Genomic DNA, 22,616 nt, shown 5'->3' with positions numbered 1-22,616 from the left:
AGAGGTTACTGTGGACTCCGCCCCAAATTCATACGACGGTCTGCGACCCCTCTGGGCTTTAAGAATTAAAATAAAAACAAAATAAAGCAGGCGTAGTCCACGCGCCTAGTCAACAGGCACCAATGGAAGCATCTGTTTGCTATATCGCTCGCCGCCCGCGCTATATGGGGCGCAGAAAGACCATAGGGCGCTCATTTTAGAGATCTAGATGAAAAGAATGCTACAAAATTAGTTCTGAGTTTGGGGTTGTAGTTTTGAGGGGTTTACGGGGGTGTTTTTAAGTTGATCCGGGCATTGCTTCGTCTGGATAGCCTCGGGGCCGGAAGTATGAAGGTAAAAATATTTTTATGATTTTGTTGGCCGACATGATTCAACTATTATTTTTATTTCGCGAAAGAAGGGGTTGAGCAAGTGGAATTCGCTGTCAAAGAAGGGATTGTAATTGCGAGATGAAAGGTGTGCAGAATTTGACGAATGCACCAGGTTTCTATTTTGTTCCAGTGTCTGCTTTTGCCCTCGATCGAGTGTCCCCGTTTTTGTTTAGTTAAAGTTATAGTTAAGTTCATTTGTTAGATTAGATATGATGACAATGGATAGAAAACGCTTTTCAAGAGGCAAATTTTCGTGAATTTGATTTGCTCTTCCTTAAATTCAAAAAAATGCTTTTTGTACAATTGTCATTTAAAAAGCTCACTGTTCACGATGTCACGTTTAGCACTTATTTGTTTCCGTAATTGATGTTTAATAGCAAACAGTGCAGTGTTAGAAATTTTGGATCGTGTTGAATTATAATATGGTTCAAATTAGACCAGAAAACAACCTACATGGCTAGTCGACAAAAAAATGGAAACTTAAAATAAAGAAGAAACTGATCACGTTCTCCTATCGTTTTTTTTTTTAATGAAAATTGTTTAATTATAAAAGTACATTATTGCAGAAATAGATTTTAGAAACATAATTTTGATGACGTACAGTGTCCAACTGATGTCTAATATCCCCAAATTTTGATCCTTCAGAATCTATCCTTTTGTTGTGGAGAGATTCAAGTAGAAAGAGAGTACTTTAATAATTCAAGCATTTCAAAGTTATAATGCATACATTAAATGTATTTTGCCATCCCAAATGTATTTAAATAAAATTCCTTAACGTTAGTATGTTTAATTAAATTTTATCATGTTTATCTTATTTTTACTGTTGAATTAACTTTTTATAGCAGATATAATATGATTTTTTTTTAAAAAATATGTAATTTAATTCAAGCAAAATTTTTTTGTTGCATAAAATGACTATTGGATGAAAAGGACCTATTAATATCAGTTACCGACTTATTAGGTTTAGGAAAAAGTGGCTACTTAGTTATTAGAGTTACCGGTCACTGGCTACTAACTGAAAATTTAAATTTTCAGATATAGTTCAAATTAGCTGCACCTTAATATGTTTCTAAGTATGAATAATATCACTTTACTAAACAAAATTGTTGGCACGATTTTAGCATATTTGTATCCTATTACGGTTCATAGGTAACCTATATTAATGTTAACTGATTTTTCTGTAAGCGTAGAACTCAATAGAAATAAAAATTATAGAAATTTTAAAATATGAAGTAATGTTCTATGTCTTTTAATTTATTGAAATTAATAAAAATTATGAAAATTTTAAAATATAATTAAGTTTGAACAACTTTTAAATTTTTTAAATGCTATATATTGTTATACAGCTATATATTGTAGTTAATAGATAACCTATATTAATGTTAACTGATTTTTCTGTAAGCGTAGGACACAATGGAAATAAAATTTATGGAAACTATAAATATAAAGTTATATTTGATTTATTTTAATTTATTGATACTAATAAAAATTATGAAAATTTTAAAATATATAAAAGTTTGAACAGCTTTTAGTTTTCTTTAAATGCTATTCAAATTTCACGAATAATATTTTTTAAAAATTATTCCGTAAAATGAAGCTTGTTATACAGCTACAAATTGCAGTTAATCGATAACCTATATTAATGTTAACTGATATTTTTGTAAGCGTAGTACGCAATTGAAATAAAAATTATAGAAATTATGAAATATAAAGTTATATTTTATTTCTTTTAATTTATTCATAATAATAAAAATTATGAAAATTTTAAAATATATTAAAGTTTGAACGCAGTTTGAACAACTTTTAATGTTTTTTAAATGCTATTCAAATTTCACGAATAATATTTTTTTTAAATTATTCCGTAAAATAAAGCTTGTTCAATAAAGCGATTTCATTTGATCTGATTTATTTTTTTAAAAAAATTCTTATAATAAATAAAAACAATCGTTTCTTTTTATTGATAAACAAGTAAAAATAAAGTAGAAGTTCTGAATAAGAGTACCATTAAAAAGAGCGATTCTTACAATGCAAAAATGAAGCAAAGTGAAATCAATTCACTACTAAACTGTTTCACTAAAGTGAAGAAAAACTTGCAAACAGTAATATTGAATTATAAAATTAATTGTTTCTAGTATTTATGTCCATACTGCGAAATTTAAAAATAATGATACAATATAAGTTAACTATTTCTATTACTTTACGTGTACGCTTATTAATTGAGTATATAGTAAGTTTTTTAAGTACTTTAAATGATGATTTAATAATAAGATTATTTTAGAATTTGCTTTTACTTGATATGTATGATAGAAATATCAAACAATAAAAGTAATTAAAAACAAAATTCAAACGGGTTTAAAAATATTTAAGAAGATACCCCTATTTCTGCTTTAGAGATGTTTAACTGGTCACACCCGTAATGGTATGTCACACCCTTTGCGCTTAATAAATATGATTAAAATATGTATTAATTATTTTTAAATTTAAATACTTTGAATCTAAACTACTTTTAAATGTAAAACAACACTGTCTATAGTTAAGACCATTTTTCCATTGAAATACAAATAATTACTTTTTTGTTAAAGGTGTGGCGTAGTAAATAAAGTGATTTAAATACACTTATATGTTTTAAGGAAGATTTGTTTGCTTTATCTGTGAGAAAAAATTACCATAATTGATTAATAACTATGTAACTAATATAAAGTAATTAATTTAAAATAATTAATTGAAATCAGAATGATTAATTAATAGGGTTATAATTATTGCCTCAGACATACACATTATAGGAAGATTTGATTAGCTGAATTAGTACATCATAAGAACGTTTGGTCAGCTGCATTTATACATTACATGAATGTATGATTAGCTGAATTTATCATTATATAATATACATCATTACATATTATATATCATTATAGGAATTATATATCATTATCATTATATGGTTAAGATTTCTGAAAATCTATCACATTATAACCAAGCTATTTTTAAAGACGATCACATTATTGTTATAAAATTTTCAAAACAAAAAAATAATAACATTATGGCTAAGTAATTGAAAAAGCGTTTTTGTATTATTATTATTTTGAAAAAATGATTACATTAATATTGTGGGAATTAAAAAGTGATTACTAAATGTTATTGCATTGTTGTGATGATTTCAACAAGTGATAGCAGATTCGCCTTGACTTTAAGATGCGATAATAATCTTCGTTTTGATTTTTAAAAGGCGATCATGTTATGACTGAAATTTTCAAAGATCGATCACATTATTGTAATGGTTTTTAAAAAACATAATCACATCGTTATTAAAATATTTTTAAAGCACAATCACATTATTGTTAACTTTAAGAGAGTTATCGCACAATTAAGATGTTCTTATCTGATTCTTTAACTTATTTGATAACTTAAACCAGCATTACTATTTACTTTTTATTCTATAAAAAAAGTACTGAAAATCTGAATTCCAGATGCGGCTATTCAAAGAATAGAATGAAGTGACGCAGGTTCGAATCGCAGGGATGGCTGGTTGATACGAATTCCGCGCTCGACTCGCATCAACCACAGTACTGACGAAAAATATCCTCAGTGGTAGACTGGTTACGGGTTAGAGTCCCCTTGCTGTTCGGTTAACCTTGGGAGGTTTTCGTGGTTTCCCACTCCGTGTAACGCAAATACGTGTTAGTTACATCAAGAAGTCCTCCACGAAGGAAGATTATACCCAATACTTGATAGTGTAAATCCCTTATTTTTTGGATCGGGTACAAAATTGCATGACTACCGAGTTGAACATTGGTAGTCATAAAATCAAAAATTGTGTCGGCTGTTTAACGATGGTTATAAAATTTAAAAAAAAATCTTAATTCGAATATAATTTTAATTTATGATTATACAAAAGAGAGAGAAAAAGGTAATTTGATTTTTATCCTTTTTGCTAGTGCAAATAAATTCAGTTATTTTTCATTTTTTAATGTCTTTTAATATTTTTCAAATTTTTTAACTATTTAAATAAAAATAAATCAATAAATTTTAAGAAAAGTTGAATTTTTTTTTTGTCAGCAACGTCATAGCCAGTTCCGGCGAATTGTGTAAGTACCGATATTTTTTATGTCACTACAAGGCAGAAGATAATTCAGGGAAATAAATTTTAAAGCAAGACAAGTTTTCCATCATTAAAGTAGAATCTAAAATAAACCTATGAAAAACTGTGAAGATTAAATACATTGAATATATTAGTGACAGCTAAAAGTAAATTAATTTAATGAATCTGCTCGAATCTTTGCCAAAACTTTCATCACACCGTTTCATGCTCTGATAAATCTTATTTATACAGAAATGTTTCATTTTGGATTATATATAGTATTGTTTACACTAGATAATAAATAAATAAATAAATAAAAGCCTACTGACATTTTTTTTCTTTTATTAAGGTCGAGCTAAATAGTGTTGCTTTGAAATATGTGTTTGAAAAACTGAAGGTATGAATTTTATTCTATCTAAAACAACGAGTTTTTTCTCAAATAAATTTCTACTTTTTATTTATTTTAAATTGAGTCTTAATGCATGGTGTTTGGTAATAACCTCATTTATGTTTAAAATTTTTGTCTAAAATGTAAACATATTAGAGATTTCAAACTATTAGCAAAGCGAGAAAGAAGCGAAAGTGCTACAGAAATATCACGAATCACTGATAAGAGCGGTACTAAAAGCATCAAAATATGTTTGATTTTTTTTTTTTTTTTTAAATATTATTTTCGTAGCATCGTAAAATAATATTCTTGATTCAATGTAGTACAGTTATCTTTGTTGCAGTACATAAAAATTAAAACTATAGATATATATATATAAAGCAAATATAGAAAATAAAACAAGAAAATAGCCATTTTTTACTAGTATAAACTAACACTATCATGAATGACAAACTTTTTATTTTGTACTTGTTTAGAAATAATATTGTAACAGCTGTTTGATTATTGAACTTTTTATTTGTACCTTGAAATTTTGCGACATTATTGTTTGCTTTCATTGTTATATTTTTAAAGTAGAAAAATCCTGTTTCATCAGTTTTCTTAAAAAGAGCAACAGAAGTTTGCAGAAAAAAAATTTAAAAAATACAAAAACTCATTAAAAAAGTATTTTTAAAATGAAATATTTTATATGTTTGAAATTGAATTATTTTACTACAAATGTACATTTCTTAAACAAAATATAGTTATTTTAGCAATTTCATCTATTTTTAAGTTGAAACTCGTTTTTTTAAAAAATAATATGTGATTTTAAAAACTAATATGTATTTTACTAAGTGCAAATTAATGTGTATTAAATTTATAAATACTTATTATAATATTAAATAAGCCCAATATCTCTTTGAATTTTTTTAATCTTTTCTTATTTCCTTTATTAACAGATATAAATTATTAAAATAGAACTGAAAATTTTGACCTTAAAATAATATTCTTACAGGTAAAAAACAAGCTTTTAATTTGTTTTCCTTTCAGAAAAAGTAATAAATAAAATCTTCTCTGATTACTGTCAGTAATGTTTGGTTTAAAAAGCAAATTATAAATAATTGCTACTTTTAAGCCAAAAATCTTTATTTAAACGTGGGAGTATATTAGTATTATACATTAGTATAATACTAATATACTCCCACGTTTTAATTATTCAAGTTTATACTTCATTCAACTTAACATGATGCCTTTATAGAAAACAACACGTTTTAGTTTGTGTTTCAAAAAGGTCATAAATAAAATTTTCGTTGATTCCTTAGTATTATTTTATGGTTAAAAAGCAAATTGTAAATAATTCCTACTTTTAATCCACAATCATTTGTTTAAATGTGGGAGTGTTTGTATTTAATTATTTTTAATTATTCAACTGCATACTTCAGTTAACTTGAACTAATACTCTTATAGAAAACAACAACACGTTCATAATTTTTTTTCTTTCAAAAAGTAATAAATAAAATTTTCTTTTATTTTTTTCTATAATTTTTAGGTTAAAATACAAATTACAAATATCTCCCTTTTGTAACCCAAAATTATTAGTTAAATGTGGTAATGTATGTTCGCAATTTATTAATTTCAATTATTCAACTTTATGCTTTATTCAACTTAAAATAACACGAACAACACATTTTTATTTCTTTCAAAAAAGTAATAAATAAATTCTTTGATTTTTTTCCTATTATTTTTAGGTTAAAAAGCAAATTATAAATAATTCGTACTTTTAATTCAAAATAATTTACTTAAATTTCGTAGTAATTTTCATTTCTCAACTTTATATCTAATTCAGCTAAAAATAATACTCTTATAGAAAACAGCAAGTTTTTAATTTGTTTTTCTTTCAAACAAAAAGTTTGAAATAAAATTTGTTTTTATTGTATTAATTTATTTTTAGCTAAAATATCGAATTATATATAATCCCTACTGATAATTAGAAAATATTTATTTAAATATGGAAATGTTAAGATTTTATTAATTTCAATTTCTCAACTTTTTATAATGTTTTGATAGGAAAAAAAAATTTTCCCCGGTGTGACTTGCTTGACATAAAAAGAAAGAAGTCAAAGAACAATCTAATGTGACTAAAAATAATACTCTTATAGAAAATAGCAAGTTTTTAATTTGTTTTTCTTTAAAAACAAGTTTGAAAAAAAATTTGCTTTTATTGTATTCATTTATTTTTAGCTAAAATATCGAATTATACATAATTCCTATTGATAATTAAGAAATATTTATTTAAATATGGAAATGTTAAGAGACTTTATTAATTTCAATTTCTCAACTTTTTATAATGTTTTGATTGAAGAAAAAAAAATTTTCCCCGGTGTGACTTGCTTTAAAATAAAGAAAAGAAATCAAAGCTTCAAAACTAAAAATTCGTTCTTTAAAAGCAAGTATGGAGACAGCACAGACAAGCAAATATTTAAAAAGAAAATTTTTCATTTCTGTCCACTCTAGAGGGGGAATTTCCGTTTCGAAATATCTCTTCAAAACTTTCGTAACCGCCTTTTGCTAACAGAACTTTTTTCAACGAAAAAAAAATAATAATAAAATAAACTAAATGAATTCCTTTCTGTTATTTTTGTTTTTCTTTTGGGACAGGTTTTTTGTCCATTCACAGGTGCACCAAACGTGTCGACGTGCGTAAGGTTCACCTTGTAAAATGCTAAACAGCACTTTTCCTTTAAGGAACATATATTTTATTCCTTACAGTGCATTAAAACAACTAATAGAAAGAAAAAAAAGGGTTCGTAAAGTCCATTCATAAAGTTGAAGATTACTCTAACAGAGTATGCTGCGGAATGTTCGGTGTGTTTTTGCGAACCCGCAGGGCAATCAGCACGTGTGTTCTGAGTAGCATGCAAAATTTGAATCTAAGCGTTCACTTTCATAATCATATAAATTGACTTTGATTTTGCGCTCATAAAATAAGGGATTGCTGGCAGTGTTAATGTTAATTGCTAACTTCCTTGGTTAAATTTTGTAATTTGTATTTGTCGCGTGAGTTTGGTAAGCATAATGTAAGCACAAAACTTGGAAATAGCTATTTTGTATTTGCTTAATTACTATGAGTGTTGACACGGATTTTTTTGTTTACTTTGTGCGGCTTCTTTAATTTCGGTTTTATTGTTTAAAGACTACATATTTGTTTTGAGTAGCTTAAGAACAAAAATTAATATGGAAATTATGGGTGAAGGAAGTTGGGTTTTTTTAAGGTGACTGACCGTAGTTTTTATTTTAAAAGCGGAAATATTTTCCTTTTTCCTGAAAGCAACATTCTGTTAAAACCTTAAGGAGGTTTACGGTGATCGTATAAGTTAATAGATTCGCATAATATCATAAATAGGTTAAATGTTTGTTTTTGTTTAAGACCAAAATCAAGTATTAATATAGAAAATCTTATTTTTACCAGGGAAAAACCAGGGTTGTGGACTCGTAAATGTGCCCTAATAAAAAAAGGTGTTTTTAGGTTTGTTTTTAGGTTGATAGATGTAAAGAAAATGCACTTGAGACTTAAAAAAACGAGTTAGTTTTTTAAACAAAAATAACCTTATCAATAAACTTCAATTTAAACCTCATTTACACTTCATAAAATCAACCTCATATGTAACTCAACAATACTTTTAGTTAAAATCTCGTGAAATTATTCACCCCTTAAATATATTTATTTGATTGAAGTGTAGAAAAGATAATATATATACATAAAAAAATCCAAAACAAACTCATTTATCCAACCTCATTTCTATCCAACACAAAACAACCTCAGGTGTGAATAAAACAACTTCATACACCTTGATTATATACCAATGGAGGTTGATTTTTAAGCTGGTTTTTGTATAACCTTAAATAAACCTTAAATCAACCATTACTCCTCAAATGAACCACAGAAACAGTTTAAATTTTTGTAAGGGTGGTTTTGCATCATTTCAACATTTTTCTAAAATATATTCTTCAAAATTTAGCCATTAAATTTAATTTTATGTCAGCAAAATGTTATTTTAATTTTTTGCTATTACATAAAATGTAATTTCAATTTTTTACTATAACATAAAGTATAATTTTAAAAAGCAACTTTTATTGGTAAATAAAAAACAGAAATATGTAATTTGAAATTAATATCTACTTAGTTATGAAATTAATACTGGGATTCGGTGGAAATTTTAATTGATTCTAAGTTGGAGATTACTTCTCAGGAAAGTTTGGAATTGTGATTGGAGTTGAACATTTTAACTACACTACTGAAAACTGATGAAATTGAGGTAAAAAATACTGGTAAACTGAATGCAGGGTCCATAAAATCCATTTTAAACCGTAGTTCTTATAATAACATTTATTTAATTACTGTGATTTTACAGTAAATCTTACTGTAAAAATTCCGGTATATCAGATTTTTTGTTCCATAAAACTTTAATGTTAAAAATGAATTTCACGGTAAAAAGTTCTGGCCTTTTCCCAGTGTTGGTACTTTCAATCGCAATTTGATCTCGATTTTTTCACACTGCTCAATTTTCACAATTATAGGTTTTTATCAATCTGTGATCTTATCAGACTGTGCTATCAGAGAGCTAATTTTTTCTACCAATCAAATATCGGCGTTGTTGATACCTTTACTGAGAAAAATTCTGGTAAAATTGCCATACTGTATGGTAAAGACATTAAAAAAACATAATTCTGGTTATAAAACCAAAATATATGGTATTTAAACAGCTCATTTGGTATTTTTTCCATTCATACTGTAGTAGTTTGTCGGAAATTTAACTTCGTGCCATTGAACCCTACATTCAATTCAATTCAATTGCCGAAAATTTAGGTTTTCAAAAGTATGATTCTTGCTGTCCAGAATTTAACAAAAAGTACAAAACTGAAAAGTAAATTTAACCATCGTGATAAACTACCAAATTTTACAATATTTACCGAATTATATCACATCCTAAAACACCATGTTTTATTTTAAATTTTACCAAAATAATTACCATAGTGCTTCGGAAAAAATTACCGACCTTTTTGATGTCCTCACAAAGCAATAAACACAGTTTTGCAATATTTTACCATATTCTCATAGTTTTGACTATGCTTTCTTAAAATGTCATGGTTGAACTTTAAATTGCAATGTGATTCTTACATTTACAAAACATTTTGAGAATATTAAAGATGGTACCTATCTCTGTAAATAAAAATTGATCTTTTTCTTAAAATCTTTTCGCAGAAAAAATAGATTTCTTTAACTATAGAATAACAAGCTTGGTTTCGTCTCTAAGACTCAATACATTTTTTGACATTTCTCAGTAAATGTTTCTTTAACCGAAATAATGGTCAACCTTCTGGAACTAGACGCATCATCTTTTGAATATTCCACTGAAATTTAATTTTCCTACCAATAGAACAACAAACATGTTTTCGTTTTGAAACATAAAGATTGCAAAACATTTTCTGGTAAAAATGTTTATCTATGAATTTCTGAGACACAATTATTTTAGATTTGTGCATTTTTTTCTAAAAAGTTCAAATCTGTTCTAATAAACTATAAGCTTTCTAAAAACTTAGGGTACATTTTCACAAAATGACTATCGTAATCTGTCTTCCGTAAATCATTACGTAAACCTTATAAAAATAGAGCTAACTTAGTGCAAAAAATAACGTTTAGAAATAAACTATCTTTCTTAACTGTGACGAAAAATTCGTTTAGCAATGTATCAAAATAGATTTTAAACAGGATTCATTAAACAAGACACGGGAAACTCCTAAATTTCTTTTTACAAATTCGCCTCTTATTTCTAAGATATGTACATTTAGATTGCAAAACGATGTTTGGTAAAAATATTTATAGTATAACACTTTCTGTGACACGATAATTTAGATGCAAACCCTTATATTCTAAGATGTTCTAAGCTGTTCTAACAAACTAAAAACTTCTTGAAAATTTAATTTAGGGTACATTTTTTTTCAAGAAGAATATTGTAATCCATCTTCAGTCAAGCATTACATAAACTTTCAAGAAAAGAAAAACTTCTAGTATAAAAAAAAGTTAAGCCTAAAAACAAAATAACAACTTTCTTAGCAGTCACAAGGGAAAGTAGTTTTCGAAATTAAAAAAGAAGATGTTTAGCAGAAACGAAATTCTAGAAGACCCATAAATATGCCTTCTATAAACGATGCTTTTGCACTGAAAATGGAACAGGAGGACAAGAAGATGTAACGACTTCAGCCGGTCTACAATGTATCAAAAAAGATTCTAAGCAGACGATATTTTACGAGTCGCGGGAAAATCCTCATGTTCTTTTTACAAATTCGTTTCTAAAAATACTAGACTGAGACGTCACATTACTTTCATTTAACTGTAACAAAATGTCTTTTCAGAGAATTAATATGCAATTTAGTAGCTCTGACTTTTGTCAAAGACATTCTTTATTGTTTTATGAAGTTTCTTTATTGCAAAATATAGTTATGGAAGAGTTATTAGGATTTTTAATGAAAATAAAAAAGGTAATGAAACTTATATTTTTATTTTTTAAGATTCAGAAAAGGAGGTTACTGTGCATAAATGATAAAGTTAGAAGGAAGAATGTTTCAGAAATCTAGGCAACCTTGGTGGATATGTTTTTAAGAAATCGAATGTTAAAGGGCAAGGTATGGACTAAACTATTATCACTTTATAATTAAAAGTAACCAATTACTTTTTGTCAGAAATAAAAGTAACTACAATTTACGATTATTTTCATTTTGCCGAAATCATAATTTATGATTACAATTGCAATCAAATTTATAAGTAATGATAATTAACGAATACAATTGTAGTCGAGTTTACAAGCAATTATAATTTAATACAACATCTGTTGAGATTACAAGCAATCATACTATTACAGTTGTAAACAATATCAAAAGTAATCATATTTTGTGGTTACAATTGTAGTCACTAATTAGAAAAAAATTAGTGCCGTCAGGGAAAATATTATTTGGTGTATCAGCTATAATGCTGAATTATACACAAATTTTAGAGAATAAAACATCGAAAAACTAATCAAAAAGAGTAATATGATGAAAAACCATTGTGGCTGATAAATTACGGAGAAAACTGACTGAGACTGCATTGGTCAGAAACTGGCTGTAGTGCTAAAAAAGAAGAAGAATTGTTCTTCGGATTACAAGTATACATAATTTATTCTTAGAGTTTGTGAATCTGAATTATTTTAAGCGATGATTAAAATTAGTTTATTCGGAATTTTATGAATAAGTTACTTGTTCTTTAAGCTCTTAATTTATAAGTGATATACAATTTTATTTGTAACTTTGAATCTCACATAAAAAATATAGTTATATGCTAAAATAAATATGTGGACAAAATAATAAAATTCCAAAAATCGAAAGAAACAATATTGCGTTGGTTGTAAAAACAGTGAACTTCACTTCTACTTTAAAAACTTCAGAATTACTGTGATAATTAAAGAACTCACTGGAAGAATTTATTCAGTGCGATTTTAGTAAATTTGGTATCTTTATTAGATGTATATAAATTATCTGGAAACTGCATATAAAAGAACTTTTCAAAGAGTTGACAGAATAAATTAATATTCTATGTTTACATCCGATAACAACATGCTATTTAAACGTGGAGATTACATAATATATATAATATGAGTTTTCAAACTATGAGTTGGAATATTCTCACACTATATTCTTCAGTTAAGTAGATATCGGGTGTCCAAAAACTGAACGAATATTTAAACAAATCCATTAAAAGAAAACGGAAGTAGTTAAAAACAATCGTCCTCTTAAGAAACCAGTTAACTAATATCACTAAGTTCAAAAAACTAGTACCGAGGGTGTGCGGTATTGGTCCTCGTTAAACTGTTCTACCGTAAAGTGCTCGACGTCGCGTGCAGGTCGTCGGGCTACCGAAGCGGGGGTGCCATTCCCTCTGCAGAGGATCAAAATTGTGATGGCATGTCTTCGGATCATCCTCAGGGGTGTTTCCCAGATCGTCGCCAATAGCCCATCGTGCAGCTCTAGTACGAAGTAAATTAACTACAACTACTCAAAAAACTAGTAATGAAGTTTGTTAAAAGATGGCGCTTCTAAGTTGCCAACTGATAAAAATTATGAAACAATGTTTTTGAGCTAACCACCATTTGTAGCAACAACAATGCGCCGGTGAAGGAGAAAATTAACTGAAACCTTTGTAAATATTTCAAGTATAATAGTTTGAGATGCAAAATAAAGTATTGGTTCAAAAGTTTGTCAGTCAGCAGTGCCATCTGTTAATGAACTTAGCAACTAATTTGAAATTTGGATAGTATTACTTATTAAATTTCTTTGTCAAAACGCAGTAAACTGGACATTTTTATTTATTTGCGTTATGCTTTAATTGGTGTTATTTCAAATTTTTAGTCATTCTGGGGGCACTTAATGTTTACCCCAGCATTGCGTTGATACTTATAAAATTATTTACAATTTTTAGTTAATATAGAATTATATTAATGTTTGTATGGTAATTTTTTGCTTATTCCAAATATTTTATTCCTTTTTACTAAACACTAACCTTCTTTGTGTTTGTTAATATCCATTTCTTTTACTTGTTTCAGTCGAAGCTATGGGAAAACAACTACAATAACATGATAGAAAAAATGCTATACTGAACTGATACTGAAAAGTGAAAGAGTTATTCGATATCAGCTCTCTGATTATATTCATTAAAATACGCTTGATGAAACTTCAAAGGTAAAAAAATCTTATTATTGATACAAAAAATTTAAATTGACACAAAGATTAATAAAATTGATTGATACTTTGATACAAAGAACTATTTTGTAAAAGAAAGGTTAACTTTTTACAGTGTATTATTTGTTCTTTTCAACATTTGTTTAAATCTTTACAAAAAATTAAGTTTAATTTTTAAGGCATCTAGCCAATAAATTATAAATTATTACTTTAATCGTTTTAAAATAAATTATTAAATTATTTTATATTAGATTGTTATGTTGAATTGAGTGATTTCCTTCTAAACTGAATTTTTGAATCGGATAAAAAATTTCTTTTTTCCATCGATAACAATGCTATTGTTCTTGAAACCCCAGATAAATTTTAATTTTAATTATTTTTTGACGTAATTATTTTTTAACTTTATCTAATAAAACAAAAAGTTTTACTGTACAGTTTGGCTTAGTTATTTTTAAGTTGATAGCACGACACTTAATTTTAGCAAATTTTTACAGCACATTATTAAAACATTACTATATTAAATGAATATTTTATATAATTTTATTATTGGAAAAATATACTATTATTAAAAATGGGCCGACTTTGGCTGATTGGGTCAGTTAATAAAATAATAAAATAATAATGATTTAGTTAATAAAATATATAATGATTTAGTTACTTTCCAGTCGATTGCATGACACATTTAAACGCTTTTTTTAAATATATTTTTACAAAAATTATTATATTGAATAAATATATTGAATAAATATATTAAATAAATATATTGAATTGAATAATTGTATATTAAAAAGTATACGAAACATTGTTAAAAATGGGTCCTTGGCTTTATAATATATTTCATGATTTCATATGCATCAGTTCGTTAACTCACATCAAGTTTATTACTTTATTTTCAATTCATCATTTTCAGACTCAATTTTTCAACCAAAGTTTATTTATTTTATAATAATATAACAGACGTTACATGCAAAAAGAAGATAGCAAAAAATAAGGAAAAAAATACTAAATCCTAATTCATAATAGAGTCTTTCTAAATTCAGTAAAAGCCCAACATTGTTTTTTCAGCATCTTAATAAAAAATTTTATTGCTGTCTATTCTGAAACATCTGTCCAGTTTATGACTTTTAGTTGCTCAGGTTTGTAAAAAAAAATTAACATTTATGTTCATTTAATCTAAAATATCTTCTTTTTATCACTAACAGCTTCAAAACTATTAAATTAAGATATCGTTTAACAGAAAACTTAGAATAGGATATGTATTTTTATGACTATTTCTATCGGCTAGTTTGATTCGAGACAGTTAATTTGTACTAATTGCATTCGTAATAATTACACTTGCGATAATTATATGCTGACTTTTCTGCAAAAGGACAGCGAAATTCAAGGTTCAAAGAAACGAGATTTTAGATTGATAAATATGAAAAATTAATAATTTGAAAATAACGAATTTTGAGCCGCGATGGCTCAGGGGATAGAGCGTTCGCATTCCAATGAGATAAACCGGGTTCGAATCCCAGCGATGGCTGGTCAATGCGAATCCGCATTCGGCTTGGACCGACCATAGTTTTGAAGTGAAATATCCTCAGTGGTACTCCTATCATGGGATAGAGTCCTTTGCAGTCTAGGCATGGGATAGAGTCCTTTTCAGATAGAATACTTGATCCAGGAGTTCTCTTGTCTTCTGGATAGGGTTCAAAATTACAAGGCTACGGAATTAAACACTAGTAGTCGTAAACCCATAAAGTGGGAGAAATAAGGGTTTGTTTAATTGCTTTATTTATATATACTTAATATTTTAATTGAAAATTTCTATATATTTTTATTTTACATTTGAATTTATTGTATGTTTTTATTTAATTAAAAATTGTTGCGATTTTCAATTTTAGTTTATAGTGTAAAACTATCGTAACGATATGCACTGTATTGTACAAAATAAAATTACCTATGAAAAAGATAACGAAATAAATGTTAGTTAATGCAAAACTCTGTAATATCTAGATGTCTCAACAATTTCAAAATCCTGCATTTTACTTTTCATTGCTTTATTTGTGTATATTTTATCTTTCAATAGTATTGCAAGTTTATAAATGAATTTAAATTCATTGTACATTATAATGTATTTCAATATTATTGCAATTTTCATTTTTAAATCAGATTGTAAAATATTGCAAAAATACGCAATGTATTGTACAAAATTAAATTACTTAAATAAAAGGTAACCTAATACGTGTCAATTATTTTGAAACTTTTTAAAATCTAGATAGCTGAAATTCATAAATAAAAAATCCCGCTTTTGTTTTGATTATCCTTTAGTTAATTAGTTCTTTGAAGGCATGTGAAACTGATTTTTTAACACTCAATTTGGTTATTTGCTACATGCTTCATAAATTAGCTTAATCGATTTAGATTCAAATTGGTATTTTAAATAGGCCAGATTTAATAAAATTTGGAATTGTGAAAAAGAAAAAAACATTTTTTTAAATATCTAGAAACGCTTTTTGTGCACAATAAATCTGGAAAATTCCTAAAAGTCACTTAACATTATCTTCTAAAACATCTGTTGTTAAAAATGATTCAGTACGAATTTTATTTATTTACTTTACTTCATTTTTTTTATTTTAGAATACTTATTACTTTACTTTTTGCTTCAGTGTACTCTTTACTTTACTTTTTACTTAATTTCACTGGGTTAATTAACTCCTGGGTTAAACTGCCGATCCATGTAGCCTTGTGTAGCTAATAATGTCCTTAGCCTAGTAATTTTGAACCCCTACCCGGAGACAAAAGAACCCACAAAATAAAATAAAAATTTATTGTTAGAAATTTTGAACCGTAGTGAACCATAATAGCATGTAATTTTTTAATTTAATATGGTATTAAGCTGAACCATATTACCATACAAATTAAGCCATCTTAGCCTTGATTATGGTTCACAGACATATAGTTTTTACTTGTTTGAGTTTTTTACTTTACTTTTAACTTTATTTGACTAGATTAAACTGCTAATCCATATAGCGATGTGTAGTTCTTATTGTCCATAACCTGGTAATTTTGAACCCCACCCAGAAGACAAAAGAACCTACAAAATAAAAATTGTATTTTTTCACTGTTTGAATTTTTGAACCGCGGTAAACCATAATATTATATAAATTTCTTATGACTTTAATATTTAATATAGTGTTAAGCCTGGACCTTACTATCGTACAAATGTAGCAGTTTTAAAATTGTTTATGGTTCACAAACTCCTCATATAAGTTGCAGCATTGTGTTCTTAAGATACCAATATTACAGGTCAGCATCGAACCTTATCTAAGAATTTGTATTACTTTTTGACAGAAGCCAAATCAGTCCATATTTGTTCTACATAAATATTTAAGAAAACCTCCCATAGTTAGCCCAAAGGCAAAGAGACTCAAACCAATGATTCGTCTTCCGCTATTCCAGTTTGTTAATATTTTCCACATTCTGTGGTCCTCTTAAAATAATTAATTAATTACTCCTTGCACTGATTAAAATTAGGACTAATATTTATTTATCACTTTGTTTTTATTTATTGGTTCCTTTATTACAAATATTACTTCGATGTTACTGACAAAATCCTTTTTTTTTAGTTTCGACAAATTAAAATTATGAAAATAGTTTATGAACTTCTATTCTTATTTTTGATAAACACGTCTTTTTATCAAAAATATTACTTCGGCTCTAATGACAAAATATTTTTAGTTTCCGGCAAATTAAAACTAGAAAAATAACCTATGAACCTCTAATTTTATTTTTGGTAAACATGCTTCATTAATGACAAATTATTCTTAGGTTCAGGCAAATTAAAATTAGAAAAAGTAGCCTATGAACTTCTAACTTCATATTTGATAGACACACTTTTTTATCAGAAATATTAATTCGATATTAATGACAAAATAGTTTCAGGTTTCGACAAATTAAAATTAAAAATATAGTTTATGACCTTAAAATTTTGTTTTTGATAAACACTCCTCTTTTATCAGAAATATTATGTTGATATTAATTACAAAATATTTTTAAGTTTTGACAAGTTAAAATTAGAAATATAGCTTATGAACTTGTAGTTTTATGTTTGATAAATAAGTCCCTTTTATCAGAAATATTACTTCGTCATTAATGACAAGACATTTTTAGGTTTCGACAAATTAAAGCTAGAGATAGTATCTAGAAATTGTTAAATTTATTTTTGATAAACTTATTTCTACAAAGCCAAGCATAACTTTAATATTATATACAACATATTTTTGGAAAATATATTTTTTAACAATAAATCTTGAGATCAATAGATTTTCTTTTCTATTTTATTTAAATTGTAACAAATTCTTTTCTCGCAACAAAAGAACCAAATCAGCTACAAGAAATCCCTTTTCAAGTTCTCTAACCACCTGTAAAGTAACTTTTTCCACCTGTAAACAGTGCAAATAGGCACAGGTACCTATTGTTTAAAAAGATAGTCAAAAATAGACAAACCTATTAACCGTGACGTCATTCTTAGAAAAGACGTCATTACCCGGCTTCCTGACGTCACCAAATCTATGCTTTTTGCTTCGATCCACGAGGGGTTTTCGTGTCGAAATCGAACCTGTACTGACAGCACCTGTACTTTGAAGAAACTCATGAATGGAAACTGTATTCTTAATCTCATTGAGCGTATGTACGTCACAGTATTTTGTTTTATTTGAAGAAAGCATCAAGAAGCTTTGAAGACGTGCATACGTCATAACACAGCTGTACTGCTGTAGTAGTAATCTATATGTCTGGGAAATAAAGGATAAGTTTTAAAAATAATTACTTGTTTTGAGGTTCAGGCTTTTTTTGTTATAAGTTTAATATACAATCAAATTTTTTTACAAGACTGTAAATTAAAAAAATAAAAATATTTAAATCAAAAATTCTTTTTTTCACTTTTTTTTTTAAATTTTGAAATAAGCTTTTTTAAGTGACAAAATTTAAAATTTTTTTAACAGTCATAAATATCACGTTTTTTTTCTTCATTCTGTGAAAAAACGAATTTTTAAGTACTTAAAAGTTGAATTTCAAATTAAAAAAAAGACAATATGAGAGGGTTTGTATTGTTCTAGAATTAGGGATCAAAACTCACTTAGCGTAACAGAATATGCTTTTGTTTGCTGTATTTTTAATCTTCTGCTAACAATTTCTTCTACCGCACTCCAAACTGAAAAGAAAAAAATATGATTTTACCTTTTCCTTAAAAAAAAGTAAATAAATAATAGAACTGAAAAAGTGTTTTAATAAAGTTTTCAGGAATATGAAAAGTTTTGGATGTCTGTAAGATATTTTTAGATTCTCAAAAGGTAAAAACAAGTAATAGCAAATTTAGCTTTTTTTCAAAAAAAAAAACATCATATTGAGATTCTTTTTGTTTTATTTTCATTTCATTTTATATAAATTTTTATATTTTTGTAACTTGATTTAAAATTTCTAAATTATTTTTCTATAATTTAGCATTTATCTACTCAATATTGAGATTCCATTTCCTTTATTATCTAGAAAACTATTGCATATCCTACCTCAAAATTATATGCCCTAATGTTTTTTTACTTTATTTTATTTATATTTACAGTTATTTCTATAATTTATATTGCAATAAAATATTTTTAATTTTTTTTTCTTAAATTTATCTTACATGTCTTCAAAACCATATTTTATAATATTTACTTTAAATAACTTTAACTTCATTTTGAAATTATTTTTTTACTATCATTTTTTAACAGTAAATTGACATTTTCTGTGATATATTCCTTTTATTTCACACACTTTTATAAGTATATACCCTTATATTATTTTTTAAATGAATCTTATTTATTCTTAAAATAATATTTTATCATTTCACCTTTACTGTGAATTTACGTTTTTATTACTATTTTTGAAGTAAAATTATACTTTCTTAGTGTTTTATTTTATTTAATTTAGCCTTACTTTTTTAAAAAAATACAGTTTTTCTTAAAATATTTCTTATATATTCTTATATATACATTTCTTATATATATATTTCTTAAATATTCCTTATGCTGCCTTTTCACGTTACAGATTCACGTAACTAAAAATTTATTTTAAAACATGAAAGTCATACTCTTTATTTTTTTATTTTAAATATTATTAAAAAAAAACCAGATTGACAGAATTTCTTAAATTTAAATATTTTTTCGCTCATTTTATACACTGAAATTCCCGGACGCCATAAGCATCGAATATTTTTGAACATTTCTCACAATTCTAAGAATATCGCATTGTCTCGATAAAATATTTTCAAACATTTCAACAACGAAAAAAAAGCCTCCGCTATGCTCAATTTAATAAAAACACTCACCATTATACCTGCAGCATTAAATAACGGTAATTTTACGCAAGAAAGCCTCTTTTTTTCACAAAAAAATACAAAATACCTTTTTATCTATAAACCCTAAAAGAGCTGTCAACGCTATGAGAATAAAACATATTTTGACAAGTGAGGACGGAGCGAAAAAATTTTTCTTAAAAAAAAAAAAGCCAATCTGTTATTTTCACAAGCCCGTCAAAACGTGTCTTCACAATAAAACGTTTTCTACCTCAGGATAATATTATATGTTTGGCAACAGTATATCGATGGGTGTGTAGAGAGGATGGGGGAGAGTAACAGGTGCTTAAGATCATGTCTAAATTTAGATGACATTTTTCTCGTTAGGACGGCTGTAGTTTGGTATTTATGGCCACAGGCTGCGTCGGAAATAGTTAATTTTTTTTTCTTTTGTTTTAACTGGGTTTTGCAGTGTTGGAAAGGGGATAAGGTCGTGGTGTTGCATGTTGTCTTATAAAGCGAATGAATGTTTATCTAATTATATACGTTATGTAAGAAGCTGTCGTTTATAATAAATTATATTTGATATCACTTATAAAAATAGACAATTGTCTGTTTTCATACAAAAATTACATGCATGTAGCAAATTGTTTTTTTTTTTAATTGTTCATCAGATATTGTTATGGTATATTTCTTAAAATATTCCAAAGTCAAATTGTACTGCCTTTATTTTTTACTCAGAGAAGAAATACGGAATCAAATTAAGTCAAATTACGCTGTTTTTTTTCTTGCACAGAAATATAATACAAAATCGAATAAAGTCGAATTATGCTGCCTTTTTGGCATAGAAATGTAAGACGAAAACAAATAAAGTCAAATAACGCTGCATTTTTTTTTTTTGCATGGAAATATAATACAAAATCAAATCAAGTCAAGTTGCTCTCCTTTTTTTACACAAAAATTTAATTTAAAATCAAATAAAATAAGATTATGCTATTTGCTTTAACAAAACTTTAATACAAAGTCATATCAAGTCAAATTATGTTATTTTTCAATTAAAATTTAATACAAAACCAAAATAAGCCGAAATATACTGCTGAAAATTCAATTAGAAATTTCTAATATATTTTGAGTATTTTACCATACCGTTGATGACATAAATCAAAATACTTTCGCATTCATAAAAGTTTTCATAGAAAATAATATGAATCAAAAATTATATTTAACAAAAATTTATTACTTTTATTATTTTATATAATGATAATAAAATTTGATTGGAACGCTAAGCTCAAAATATTTCAAGTAGTTTAAAACAATTTAAGTAATAAAACATAAGTCATCTCGATTGAATTGCTTCTGAAAAATATTAAAAAAATAATTAAAAATCTTACTTTTTAATTAACTGTAAGTTACTAATTAATTTAATTAATCAAAAATCAGTAATCATATATTTTCAACTAATTATTTTTTGATAAAATATGTACTAAAAATGTCTTGCATTAGTATACTTTTTACTTTTCAAATCATATAGGTAAAATTCAATCATTAAATCATAACTGTTGAAATTTTTTCAGTACTTTCACAAAATTTTTATCTGTTATTTCATTTGATTGAAACCTTCTTTTCAGACACATGAAGTTCAAAACATTTCTTGGTGCAGTGCAAAGGAAAAAGAATCATCTAAGGTTTTTGGATTATATTTTGTTAAATTATAAAGCTTGAAAAAAACTACTTCACAACAGGAAAGCATCATGAATGTAATCTACACAGTATTTTTTAATATATTTCTCTAAAAGGATCATTTATTACTCTTGTATCAAGATTAAAAGATAAAAGTTGCCTTTTTATTTACATGACAATTTTAAAACAAAACACACATTCAAACACGTTCTCAATATTCTACTTTTATTATTCTCAATTCAATTATTCTCGATACTCTTAAATATTCTGCCCAAATCACATATTTTTAGCCATTCGTTTTAAGTAAAATTCATTTGTATTAAATGTTTGTAATTAACAAATTCTTAAACTCATAATTACCTTAAAAAATATGAAATCATCCAGCCACCTCATAATTTATTTGCTATTAAAAAGAATCACAAACAAGCGAACTTTCCGTTTTGAATTTCCGGTATTTAAAAAAAATTATAGAATTGCGAAAAAGCAATTTACCACAATAAAAACATAGAATTCAACTGTTCTAAATTATGCAAAATTGTCAGCAAAAAACAAAATTGTTCAGGAATATTCAGGTCTAGAAAATTGAGAATATCTATCCTAGAAAAGATAATAAAGCTTCAGATACTCCAAAATATGTAATACTTTCAACTATTAACGAAATTATTCTGGAATATTAACGTATGGAAAGTTAAGAATTGCTAACCTAGTAATGATAATAATTAATCAAATACTTGAAAATACGTAATATTGACAACAATTAACAAACTGTCATGAAGATGTACAACAGACGCATTTAGAATTGGCATTCTCAAAAAGATAAAAATTCAAATGCTTCAAAATAAATAATATTTTCAACAATCAACAAAATTATTCTGGAATATTAAAACATGGAACATTAAGAATTGCTATACTATAAGAGATAATGGGGTTTCAAATACTCCAAAATATGAAATATATTCAACAATTAACAAAAGTGTTGTGAAATATGTGCAATTGACGCATTTAAAATTGTCCTCCTAAAAAGGATAA

At 26.3% G+C, this 22,616-nt stretch overlaps 1 long non-coding RNA gene across 2 annotated transcripts in view; it reads left to right on the top strand.

Moving 5' to 3' along the window:
* Positions 1 to 21,754, top strand: part of LOC107447133 (uncharacterized) — a 67,515-nt gene extending 45,761 nt beyond the window's left edge. The window contains exons 3-6 of one of the 2 annotated variants that reach the window (XR_001584488.3): positions 4,799 to 4,846; positions 11,387 to 11,500; positions 13,453 to 13,588; positions 21,536 to 21,754. This is a non-coding gene — a long non-coding RNA (uncharacterized lncRNA). The remainder of the gene's footprint in view (positions 1 to 4,798; positions 4,847 to 11,386; positions 11,501 to 13,452; positions 13,589 to 21,535) is intronic. The other variant, XR_011637941.1, reaches the window with a different exon arrangement.
* The last annotated feature ends 862 nt before the right edge of the window (positions 21,755 to 22,616 follow it).

The sequence above is a fragment of the Parasteatoda tepidariorum genome, chromosome 10, assembly GCF_043381705.1.
Source record: "Parasteatoda tepidariorum isolate YZ-2023 chromosome 10, CAS_Ptep_4.0, whole genome shotgun sequence".
NCBI lineage: Eukaryota > Metazoa > Arthropoda > Arachnida > Araneae > Theridiidae > Parasteatoda > Parasteatoda tepidariorum.
The sequence above is the reverse complement of the archived record's forward strand: the minus strand, read 5'-3'. Positions and strand labels throughout refer to the sequence as shown.